This window comes from Microcebus murinus, chromosome 1 (assembly GCF_040939455.1).
Source record: "Microcebus murinus isolate Inina chromosome 1, M.murinus_Inina_mat1.0, whole genome shotgun sequence".
NCBI classification, from domain to species: Eukaryota; Metazoa; Chordata; class Mammalia; order Primates; family Cheirogaleidae; genus Microcebus; species Microcebus murinus.
In genome coordinates this window covers 130261491-130275580 of record NC_134104.1, presented here as the reverse complement: position 1 = coordinate 130275580, position 14090 = coordinate 130261491, and positions in this window count along the sequence as shown.

The window sequence follows — 14090 nt, the reverse complement described above, 5'->3', positions numbered from 1 at the left end:
TAGTTTGGTATTTCTAGAATTATATAATATATAAATAGAATCATTCAGTATAAACTTAGTTTCTGACTTATTTCACTCAATACAATTATGTTGAGAATTATTCATGTTGTTGTATGTATCAATAGTTTATTCCTTTTTATTGATGAATGGCATTCAATTGTATATATGTATAAAATATGTTTATTCATATTAATGGACATTTAGGTTACTTCTAGTTTTTGACTCTAACAAATAATGCTACTATTAATATTCATGTGCAAGGATTTCTTGGTTACATACTTTCATTTTTCTAGGAGTGGAGTTAATAGATCACATGGCAGGTGTGTGTTTAACTTTTTAAGAAACTGCCAAACTTCTCTAAAGTGAACATGTCACTAGCAGCTTGTAAGAATTTTAGTTGTTCCACATTCTTGCCAACAGTTGTTATGGACAGTTGTTTAAAATTCCCCGATATTATTTTATTATTCATTTCTAACTTAATTCCATTGTAATCAGAAAATGTACTTTGTATTATATATATCTTTTTTTAACCTACTGATATTTGTTTTAGGGCCAACAATACAGTCTATCTTTGTAAATGTTCCATGTACACTTGAGAAAAATATGTGTTCTGCAGTTTTTGGGTGGAGTGTTTTAAAAATGTCAATAGGACAAGTAAGTTAATAGTGTTTTTCTAGTCTACTATATTCCTGATGATTTTCTGGCTTTGGTTCTATCATTTATTGAGAGAGTAACACTGAACTTTTCAATTATAATTGTCTTTTTCTCAGTGCAGTTTTATTAGGTTTTTCTTTATGTATTTTGAAGCTCTATTATTATGTGCATAAATATTTTAGGATTTCTATGTTCTATTGATGAATTGGTCCCTTTATAATTATGAAGTTATCTTTTTACCCCTGCTAATATTCTTTACTGTGAAATCTACCTTGTATGATACAATATAGCTACTCCAGTTTCTCTCCATTAGTATTGTAGTTAATATTGTATATATTTTCCAGTACTTTTATGTTTAATCTCTTTGTGTCTTTATATTTGAAGATCCCTTATTTTAGGCAGCAAGTACTTGGATCTTGCTACCTTATCTAATATGATTATATTTTTAATTTAATTGAGGTATTTAGTTCATTTACATTTAATTTAATTATTAATATGGTTAAATTTAATTCTAGTATCTTGCTATTTGATTTACATTTGTGCTATCACTAGTCACTTTAGAATTAATAGCATATTTTTTTAGTTTTTTACAGTCTACTTTCAAGTGATAATGCACTACTGATGCACATGTCGTCTAGCAAACTTAATTTACTTTCATTTTTTCTTCTTAACCTATGTACTACGAATATCGTACATTTTGTTTTTACATGTATGCAAACTCCGTACAACATTGTTACATGCCAACTAAAATACATGGCAGGCATGTCAGAATTTCAAAATCATCGTTATTCTACTACAATATAATATTTGATTGGAGCAAGGAGCATCTACTAAATAATAAAATCCTTGGGTGAAAGATTGTTAGGAAACAGAATATTTTCTTGTCTGTAGACATCACCTAAACCCAGAGAGAAAACTTAGCATCACCATTTACGGAGCAAACTGTTATTCTCTACCTTCAATGTGATGCTAAGGGAAATAACATTATCTAACATGGTATTCTTGCCAAAAATCTTTCTTCTGAATCTAGTCATGAGGAAATAATCATGCAAGCCTTGATTGCGGGATATTTTGCCAGACAACTAGCTAGAATGGACTCTTAAAAACACATACACACATAAACACTATACAGAGAGAAAGAAGAGTGGATAGGGGAGTGATAAAGCAATATGCCAACATTTTGACAATTGTTGAATATAAATGAACAAATTAAAAATGTTTAATGGTGTTTAATGTATGGCTATTTTTTCAACTTATTTTTTTGGTTTGAATTTGTTTTGAAAATTAAGGTTTCTTGGGAAAGGTTGATGGGAGAGATTCTATTTGCAGTAGATAAAGAGTAGAGAGCCCTTGCTTAAGAGTATAATATTAAAGTGAGGCAGAATGTGCATAATAAATATATGAAATAACCAACTGGCATTTTCATATTTTTCACTTATGGTCTATGGACTGCACAGAAATCATGGTGAAATATACAAATTGTTATTAATGGTTTCCACTGGAGATCATTACATAAATCATTTAATTAAATTCATTTATTTATTTATTTTCAGCATATTATGGGGTACAAATGTTTAGGTTACATATATTGCCTTTGCCCCACCCAAGTCAGAGCCTCATCCCTTAGATGCTGTGCACCACACCCATTAGGTGTGAATATACCCATCCCCACCTTACCCCTGTCACCTGCCAGAGACCCAGTGAATGTTACTACTATATGTGTGCATATGTGTTGATCAGTTAATAACAATTTCATGGTGAGTACATGTGGCGCTTATTTTTCCATTCTTGTGATATTTCACTTAGTAGAATGGGTTCCAGCTCTATCAAGGATAATACAAGAGGTGCTAGATCACCATCATTTTTTGTGGCTGCATAGAACTCCATAGTATACATATGCCACATTTTATTAATCCACGCATGTATTGATGGGGACTTTGGTTGTTTCCACATCTTTGCAATTGTGAATTGTGCTGCTATAAACATTCGAGTGCAGACGTCTTTTTTATAGAATGTCTTGTTTTCCTTTGGGTAGACACCCAGTAATGGGATTGCTGGATCAAATGGTAGTTCTACTTGTAGCTGTTGGAGGTACTTCCATATTACTTTCCACAGAGGTTGTACTAGTTTGCAGTCCCACCAGCAGTGTATGAGCATTCCCATCTCTCCATATTCATGCCAACATTTATTGCTTTGGGACTTTTTGATAAAAGCCATTCTCACTGGAGTTCAGTGATATCTCCTTGTGTTTTTGATTTGCATTTCCCTGATGATTAGAGATGTTGAGCATTTTTTCTTATTTTTTTTTGGCCATTATTCTGTCTTCTTCTGGAAAGTTTCTGATCATATCCTTTGCCCACATTTTAATGGGGTTGATTTTTTCTTGCTGATTTTCCCTAGTTCAATATAGATTCTAGTTATCAGCCCTTTATCGGATATGTAGCATGAGAATATTTTCTCCCATTCTGTAGGTTGTCTGTTTGCTCTCATGATAGTTTCCTTGGCTGTGCAGAAGCTTCTTAATTTAATCAGGTCTTATTTATTTATTGTTTTATTGCTGTGATTGCCTTTGGGGTTTTCTTCGTAAATTCTTTTCCTAGGCCAATGTCTGTAAGCATTTTTCCAACATTTTCTTCTAGAATTCTTATAATGTTATGCCTTAGGCTTAAGTCTGTTATCTGCTGATCATTACAGAAATCATTTAAGTCTTAGTTTTGTCATCTGGAGTAATGTCTACTTCACAAGACTGTTTTAATTAATTAAATAGGAAAATATATATAAAGCACCTATTGTAATGTCTAACACAGAGTAGATGCTTAATCAATAGTAGCTTCCTATTTCTTGGACATCTTAGGTCTATGTAGATGCAGAACTCTTTCTTGGCACTGCGGTATTTATTGATCACACTGGATCCTGATTTAATTACTCCTTTATCCAACATGAACTTCTTACCCTGTTCCCTGCCTCCCATTGGTCTCTTCTATAGTTTATGTACCTCTATGTGAATAGTTCAATAGACTGGAATTTTTTGAAGTTTGTCTATCTTTCTACTCCCCATAGTGCCTAGATCAGTGTCTTTTAGTTAGCAAGTGTTCAGTGAATACATTAGACTAAAATAATTGTAATGTCCAGGGATGTACCTTACCCAATTGTACCTACCTCTCCCAATGCTAGTGAATTTTTATTTGGAATTCCTGAAACTGCCATTTTTTACTCTGTAATGAGCCTCTACTAAAGCCTAGAAAATCTTCTGACCTCAAGCATAGACTGTGAAAGGAAATGAAAAGGGAAGCAAAGAAAAGAAAGTCATTTATCAATACACTTGTCATGTTTTTCTGAGCCTTAATTAAAATTAATCTCTGTTTTGGGCTAACTTTTAGGCTTATTTTATCTAACCATTTTCTCTTTGATGAAGAAAAATGTGTTCCTGATGTTCAAATATAACATTTCATTTCTTTCCCCCTTAACCTATTTTGGAGAGCTTTTCTTAATAGTTTGAAACCTTGAAACAGTAAAAAATTATCACCTGAAGTTTAACACTCTGTCTAGAGAAAATTCCCCAATAAGGAAGAATGTTGCATTACCAGGTGAGGCAAAAGCAAATTAACGAAAAAGAAAGCAAGCAAAATAAAAATAAAAACTAATTCTCATTTAATTTGTACAGAGTAGGAATAACAATATACAACCTTCTACAAAAGAAGCCCCCACATTTGAACTGAATTTGTTTAAAAACCTTATACAGAAGTAGAAACATAAATCACATGGAAGAGAAATCACAATCTAAATATCTATTCAACCAATTGTAGGGTTGAACTTTCAGTAATGTAAACACTCCCAGACTGGTCATAGCATTAGTTTGAAAATACATCTATAGTAACTACATTCTAAATAAATTTTCTGTACATTTTTGCTCTAAATGGCTACAAAAATCATTATAACTCCATCTTGAATTCTAACATGACTTTTTCTGAGTAGAAGAAAAATATTCTGAGCACATTTAGACCTGATCTTAAGTCCTCAAATACTCCTGAATGAAAAGCAGCAATGACTCAGGGTTTTTTTTTTTTTGTTTGTTTGTTTTTGGTGCTATTACTATGACAAAAGTCAAAAGTGACAGTGATGAAAAAAGCAACTTATCCCATGCTGCCAACATGGAAATCAGTGTGCCAAAGATGGCCTTAACACAACTACCAAAGGAGGTACTAACTCACAGTGCCCATTTCACCTGTGATTCTGAACTTTTCCAGGTGAGGTTCAATTCCGTGGTTTATCAACTTTATGACAACAAACTTGCAAAGAAGGAATTTTTCCTATTGAGAGCTAGCAACGTTGAATGATTGTATTGAGTTTGATTATCGAGTCAATCTCAATACTATTTTTCTGTTAGGATGTTCCCAATAGGTGAATTTAGATGTAAATAGTGTCTACAGCTACCTTTAAAGTGTGGTTGCCCAGCCATCTACTACCTTGTGTTTCTCAAACAGAATGTCATTACTTTTTTTTCCTGGTTAAATTGAAAATATCTTTGTGGAAAAACATAATGACTTAAAAGAATTTAAGTCATTTATTATTGAGCATGAATGACTTTTGGATGCTTTTTGATAAAAGAGAGATATTGACAGACATAAAAATCTTCAGAGGTTATCCATAAAGAAAGTGGACAGTAAACTACAGAGAGATAATAAACAGTAAAATGATGCCAGGTTGCCATTGAGCAAGTGAGAGGTCATACAATTTATGCCATGATTTTACCAACATTGCTTATGTTTTCCTAAAATGCATTCTGATTGTTAGTTCAACATATATTATTGAAACTACCAACAAGGTCTTATCCTAGGTCTTCATTAAAAAAAAAAAAAGATGTTTTTTTTAAATCTTTACTCCCAGGGAAAAATAGGATTCTAGCTCAACCTGGGACCTTGTAGGTGGGGGCTTTGTCTTAACATATTTGTTTTTTCAGGGATCACATAGTACATAATCGATAAATTTTGGTAAAATGAATGAATATATTTAACATCAGTGAATTGTTATTTGTCAATATGCTTCAGTACTAGGTCCATCTGTTCCACATATTCTGGAAAGTTCCTTCCAGTTACCAGAGCAGACACTTCTTAAGCTGAACTCCCTTCACAGTGGCCATTATACTCTCAGCATGTGCACCTCCATAAATAGGGACATAATCTCCAGTTCTTTCACACTGATTTTTTGACAGCTGTTTAGAGGGATTCTATTAAAAAAATCAAGATATAGCCATGAGATATGACATATTAATTATGTTGTCCCCCAAATTATGAACCTAAGCTAATATCAATTTGGAAAGTAGATAGTATTTTAATGCCATGGTTGAAAACAGCAGTTGAAAACATGGTTGAAAAGCTCCTTTTCTTGTCTCGCCAAACATTTGAGTTTTTGCATATTAACATGAAATTTTCTTGGAATTTGCCTTAAGAATGCAAATTTGAAATGGATGGGAATTATAAGAAGCCAAAGAAAAGTTGTCATCTTGAAAAAAAATCCTTCAATGATTTATATATTTGACTTCAACTTTACATTATCATTGCTGAAACATTTAAGTCACGATGTGTTGGCTGAGCCTGATGTCTTATCAAAAACTGTTAAATTATTAACAGACTTCTAGCTATTTTGCCAAATCATAGGCTGTGATCTGGGAAAAGCTGGTAAGGGTATCAGGGGAATCTTTGAATCACTGAATCATGATTTTAACAGAAGATAATGATATAAATATATTTTTAAAAAGTTAATTTTGTAACTTTTACTTGAAATACAGGAATATGGTTTTTCTCTGGTCCCTGTGTATAAGTTTGAATGATCATCTGGATTTCTTTCAAGTACATATGAGAGTCATAACAATCATGTTTTTAAAGAAAAAATTATTTCAAAGATATTATTTTCTCTATGCCTCTTGTGTGATATTCTGGTGATATGCATTACTATCATCCTATTTTACTGTATGGATCATTATGATTATATAGTTTTTGAACATGCATATTTAAAAATATGTTCAACTATTTGAATAAAGAAAAGATATTGAATATGAGCTACAATAGTACTCTCAACACACACTTATGTAGCTGTCACTATATACAGGGCAATATGGTAGCTCTGAGAAACAGACTATATAATAGAATCAATGTATCCTCTACATAGACTCAGGTAAGCACAAACAGTGGCTAGAAAATCTAGGTAATAAAAAAGTCTATTGATAAAACTGTTAAAACCCAGTGAGCAAACTAATTCTAAAGACTATGCATATTTTTAAAATAGCTAGAGTTGTCAATAATGTATTCTTCCATTCATTTATTTTATTTACATATAAAGAGATATGTATTTATAATCTGCTATGGATAGAAAAACACTGTCCTACCCCTCAGTAGTGAAAACATAGAGTTTTCTCTTGAGTAGAGAAGGCACATACATAAAAAAGTGTAATAAAACAAGAAGGCACAGACAACGAGTAAATAATATGAAATGCAGCATAACATTCCATAATGGGTTGGGGAGGGGTAAGAATTCACAGAGAAAGAAGTCCTTCAAAGAGGAAGAATTTGAGCTAACCTCTGGGACAATGGTTGGACTCCTAAACAGAGAAAATTAAAAAAATACCTTGTAGCAGGGATAGTGAAATATCATCTCATTCCAGTACAAATGGCTTTTTTCCCAAACGACAAGCAATAAGGAATCCTGGTAAGAATGTTGAGATAGGGAAGTTGTTGGAATTGATGGAAATGCTCAATATCTTGACTGTTGTAGAACTTAGATATATGTCAATCGGTGCAACCACTATGGAGAACAGTATGGAAATTCCTCAAAAAACTAAAGATAGCACTCCCATATGACCCAGCAATCCCACTGCTAGGGATATATCCAAAAGACAGGAAATCAGTATATTCAAAAGACATCTGAATTCCCGTGTTTATTGCAGCACTATTCACAACAGCCAAGATCTGGAATCAACCTAAGTGACTATTAGTGTACAAATGGATAAAGAAAATGTAGTACATATACATAATGGAATATTATTCAGCCTCAAAAAATAATGCAATCCTGTCATTTGCAACAGCATCGGTGGAACTGGAGAAGATTATATTAAGTGAAATAAGCCAAGCACAGGAGAATAAATTTCCCATGTTCTCCATCATATATGGTAGCTAAAACTTAAGACAATTAATCTCATGGAGACAGAGAGCAGAAGGATGGTTGTGAGAGGCTGGGAAGGGAGGTGTGGAATAAAGTGAAGATGGTTAATGGGTGCAAAAATGTGGTTAGAAAAATAGAATGAACAATATTTGATAGCTCAACAAGGTGACTATAGTCAACTATAAGCTATGGTATACTTTAAAATATCTAAAAGAGTAGAATTGGAATATTCCCAACACAAAGAAATGATAAGTGCTTGAGTTAATGGATACTCTGGTTACTCTGATTTGATTATTACACATTGTATGCCCATATCAAAACATCACATGTACCCCATAAATATATAAAGCTATTATATACCCATAATAATTGAAAATAAAAATTAAATAACACACAAAAAGTGGCATTTGGATATAATTTATTTCAAATAATATGCACCCAAGTCAGGCACGGTGGCCCATGGCCTCTAATCCTAGCACTCTGGGAGGGTGAGGCACTCACGGTCAGCAGTTTGAAACCAGCCTGAGCAAGAGTGAGACCCCATCTCTACTAAAAATAGAAAGAAATTAATTGGCCAACTAAAAATATATAGAAAAAGTTAGCCAGGCATGGTGGTGCATGCCTGTAGTCCCAGCTACTCAGGAGGCTGAGGCAGGAGGATCCCTCAAGCCCAGGAGTTTGAGGTTGCTGTGAGCTAAGCTGATGCTATGGCACTCACTCTAGCCTGGACAACAGAGTGAGACTCTGTCTCAAAATAATAATAATAATAATATGCACCCATTTTAATTGTACAGTTTGATGAAATTTGACACACACACATATATATATATACACACACATATCTAATTTCCACAACAGTTAAGATGTTGAGCATTTCCATCAACTTAAACAACTTCCCTATTCCCTTTTGCATTCAAACTCCCACCATAAGCCCTAAGTAACTGCCAATCATCCTTCTGTCACTGTAGATTGGAAGAGATATAAATCATCAATAAACACCTGAAGAGATATTCAACATCATTAGACATCAGAGAAAGAAAAATACTAACCACAATAAGGTAATTCATACACATCCAGTGTAATAACTACACACACGTGCGTGCACACCCACAGACTGTCCCAATTATTGACTGGATGAACATGGAACACCTAAATACGTATACTTCTGGTGGAGATAAAAATAGTATAACACTTTTAAAAACAGTTTGGAAGTTTCTAGTAAAGTTAAATATATATTACCATATGTACTAACAATTCTATTCATAAGTATTTTACACAAAAGTGAAAACATATGTCTGCAAAAAGATTTAAATATGAATTTGTTTTATCTCTATTTTTGTGCTAGTGCCACAGTGCTTTAATTATTTCAGTTTTGGAATGTATTTTAAATTTTAGCGGGAAAAACCTGTGCTTATTTTTAAATAAAACTCTCTGGGTAGTCAAGATTATATATTTTTCAAAATTCTCAATATTATTTTGTTAATCACCCAAAATTTCCATTATTAATTTAAGAAGAATGGCCATGATATGCAACACTAAGTCTTAAGAAAAGCCAAGAAAGATCTCGCCATTCATTTAAATATTTTTTAATGTTTCTGAATTGGGTTTTTGTGAATTTTATGTATGCTTCTTGATAATTGGTTTAAAAAATAGCAATATTGAGAACTTCTTCAAGGAAATGAGTGAAAATATGAGTTAGGCAGATGAATAAACAAGATGAGTATTCATAAGATTATGGAGTGAGGAAGATGGAGAAGGGACCTAGCTTGCATAGAATACTCTAGATGTGAATTTTGACCTGTAGACTGGTTATTAAACACACTGAAATATTAGATATGTGTGTAGCCATTGAAAGTGTGTTTGGGGAGGACTCCGTGAGGAAGAGGAGTATAGTAAAAAATACTGACCCAGGAATCAGAAACTCACTGTTATTGTTTGGGCTCAGCAAAGAACCGTGTTGCTCTAGGTAAGCCATTTAATTTGTCTGTATTTTACTTGTCTAACTTGTTTAAAATAAGGTTAAATTAAAAAATTTCTAATTTTTCTACTAGCTGATATATCCTGTGATTCAGCTAATGGTTAATTCTATATGATGGCTTTTTTTCAATTTCTGTATTTGTTGTTAAATTTTTAATTTACATTTCTTTGTTTTGTGCTTTAATCTTTTTAATTGAAATAAAAATTATATATATTATGGTGTACAATGTGAATTTTGAAACATGTACACATTGTGTAATGATTGGATCAAACTAGTTAACATATTCATTACATCACATACTTATTTTTTGTACTAAGGACATTTAAAGTCTACTCTTTGATAGCAATTTTCAAGTATACAATACATTATTGTTTTCTATAGTCACCATGATATACAATAGATCTCTGGAACTTATTCTTCCAGTCTATCTGAAAGTTTGTACCCTTTGACCAATACTTCCCCATTTCCTTATTGACCTTTCACCCCTATCTCTCCTTCCCCATATACCACCATTTTGCTCTACTTCTATGAGTTCAACTTTTTAAAATATCACCTGTAAGATCATGCAGTATTTGTTTTTCTGTACCTGGTATAATATCTTCCAGATTTATCCATGTTATTAAAAATGACATAATTTCTTCCTTTTATAAGGCTGAATAGTATTCCATTGTGTGTAACACATTTTCTTTATTGATTCATCCATTTATGAAAACTTAGGTTGATTGCATGTCATAGCTATTGTGAATAATGCTGCAGTAAACATGAGAGTGCAAATGTCTCCTTGACATGCTGATTTCATTTTCTTTGTCTCTTTGACATGCTGATTTCATTTTCTTTGGATATACACCCCTGAAATGGCTGGATCACATTGTAGTTCTATTTTTAGATTTTTCAGGAATGTTCATATTGTTTCTATATGTCTGTATTATCTTACATTCCAACCAATAGTGCACAGGGGTTCCCCTTTCTCTACATCTTTGCCAACATTAGTTATCATATTTATATTAGCCATCCTAACAGGTATGAGACGACATTTCATTGTGGTTTTGATTTGATTTTCTGATTATAAGTTATGTTGAGTATTTTTTCATATACCCATCAGCCATTTATATGCCTTCTTTTGAGAAATATCTGTTCCGCTCTAGCCAGAGAAATTAGTCAAGAAAAAGAAATAAATGGCATCCAAATTGGAAAGAAAGAAGTTAAATTGTCCCTGTTTGCAGATGACATAAACTTATATTTAGAAAACCATAAAAAACTTCACCAAAAAACTGTTAGAACTAATAAATAAATTCAGTAAATTTGCAGGATACGAAATCAACATACAGTAATCAGTAGCATTTCTATACACTAATAATAAACTAGCATAAAAAGAAATTAAGAAAAGGATTACATTTATATTAGCATCAAAAATTGCTTAGGAGTAAATTTAACCTAGGAGGTGAAAGATCTGTTCACTGCAAACTATAAAACATTAATGAAAGAAATTGAATAAGGCAAAAGCAAATGGAATGATATCGCATGTTCATGTATGGGAAGAATTAATATTGTTAAATGTCCATACTATCCAAAGCTATATATAGATCAAACGCAACCTCTACCAAAATTCCAGTTTCATTTTTCACAGAAAATAATTCTACGTTCACAGGGAACCACAAAACATCCTGCATAGTCGAAGCTCTTGAGCAAAATAAACAAAGTTGGAAGCATCATACTACCTGATCACAAAATATACCACAAAGCTATAGTAATCAAACATCATGGTATTGGCATCAAAGTAGACACATAGACCTGGAAATAAATCCATGCCATTGTGATTAACTGATCTTTGACAAAGGTGACAAGATCACTCAATGGGGAAAGGGCAGTCTTCCATGAATATTGTTGAGAAAACATATCCAGTTTTCTGGAGTGAAGGAGGGTGAAAGTGTACGCTCATCTCACACCACCTCAACTAATAATGGATTAACAATACAAAAAGATATGAAGCCCTAAAACTTCTAGAAGAAAACATAGAGGAAAAACTTGACATCGGTGTTGACAGTGATTTTTTTTTCTTTAAATGTAACCCCAAAAGCACAGGCAACAGAGGATAATTAGGCAAATGAGACTATCAAACTAAATTAAACTAAAAGTTTCTGCATAGTAAAGGGGAAAACAGTCAACGGAGTGAAGAGATAGCCCCTGGAATGGGAGAAATTATTTGCAAATCATACATCTGACAACAGGTCAGCATCCAAAATATATAAATAACTCAATTCAAAAGTTAGAAAGCACATAACTTAATTAGAAAATGGTCAGTTTATATTTCTGATAGTAAAATAGTTTTAAAATCCCACAAAATGTGGAACCATTTGCATTTCAAATAAATTCCCCAAGTACAAATTCAATTCATACTATTGTTTTTAAAAATTTATTTTCACTATCTTAAATTTTTTTGCATCATAGAAAGAAATTCTCCAAAGTATGTGATTATGCTTCTTGGCCTGAAAAGTCTTCTCTCAGTTGTTCAAAATATTGGTTTCCATTTTAATAGATGGAAATACTGAATATAAATATGATGGTTAATGTGGGAAGCACAAAGTATAAGTTAATGGATTTGCCATTTGCACCAAGCCAATTTTAAAGTGAATTTTTCTTTTTCCATTAACAATGGTATTATTTTTGGGTTAAGGACTTTTATCTCTCATCCGTATGTGTACATTAGCCTTCTAACTGGGTCTCAGGCTGAAGTCACATTCCCCTCTAAATCATTTGATCAAATCAATGTTCTGTCATGTCCATGCCATTTGTTATTACTCCTTAGTGAACTTCAATAGTTATCAGATAAAGTCAAACACTTTATCTTGTGTATTCAAGATCATTGCTCCTGTGGCTTTATCATAGCAATTCACCTGTATCTCAGAGTACTCTCTATTGCTCAGGAGTGTGTCCTATGTATAATGTCTTCTTTTTCTTCAGTAAAGTGTATCTTACATTTTATTTGAGATGTGTTTAATTATTCACTGAAACCTTCCTATATTTGATCCAGGGCATAATAGCCTTTTCCTTCTTGCTATATATTCTCTACCATTTCTCACTTTATATGTATGTGTGTATGCAAACACATGACATCTCTCTCTTTCTTTCTGTTCACAAACACATACATTATTTTGACTCATACATTTATTTATGAATGTATCTTTTTACAGCAATGGCTTTTAATTATTTTACAAGATTATTTTTTGAATGATATTGATTAATTCAACAAATATTTACTGACAATAAGCTACAGACTGAGGATATAACGATGAAGAAAGCAGATATGATCTATGTCCCAGGAGTTTATAGACTAGTAGGATTTGAAAAAATTCTGCATTTTATAAAATGACCTCTTTATAAGAATCATGAGGCATGTCACCCTGCCTCTTGCCCCATCACACTACAATTTTTCCTAAATAGCTCTAAAACTTATAAGGCCTATTTCTATGAATCTATTTTTTTCTAATTAATAATTCTAATTCATAACCAGGATGATTTGCAAAGAATCCAAAGAAGTCTCAACAGGATATTCCTAACTTCCCTTTCTAGGCATATCTTTAGTGGATAGTGCATTTTTAGGTATGTCTTATTACACTGTGACTCTACGAGGATGAAAATCATATCATACACTCATTCATTTTTTGTAATACTTGGCTAGTGACTAACTTCTTCCTATTTCTCTGCACATACCATGATTTTTAATCTAATGCTGCTTCTTCCTGTTGGAATGCTTTTTCACCAACTTAAAGTGTCAAGTTCTATCTCAAATGCCAGCTTCTCTATAAAACATGTGCTGGTCCCTATCTCCAACCAAAAGTAATATTTTTCTCATCTAAATCCTCCATAATAGTTCTTTGTTGTCTTTATGGAATTTGTCTTATTTTACTTTAATGGATTAAAAAATCTTTTAAAGTAAATTTCAAATGACTTTCTTTAATTTGAAATCTTTTTTTTTTTAACATGAAATAGCCATCTTCAAGTCAAAGAGTCAAATATTGGCAATTTCATATGGTTCAATCTAATAATACAGTGAATGAAGACATTCACCGCTGTTCTTATCTTTCAGGTTTAAAGCTTTAAAGCCAGAATCTATAGAATAATTAGTCACAATGAGTAGCATGGTAACCCACAGTAATAAATACAACCTCATTAGGCAGAGATTAACTAAAAACAAACTCTGTAAATGCTTCTATATATGCTGGATAAAAACATTATTTTCCTGACCTTTTTTGGCTGATTCTGGAATAATTCTGAGGCACACTGTCAGGTCAAATTCCCC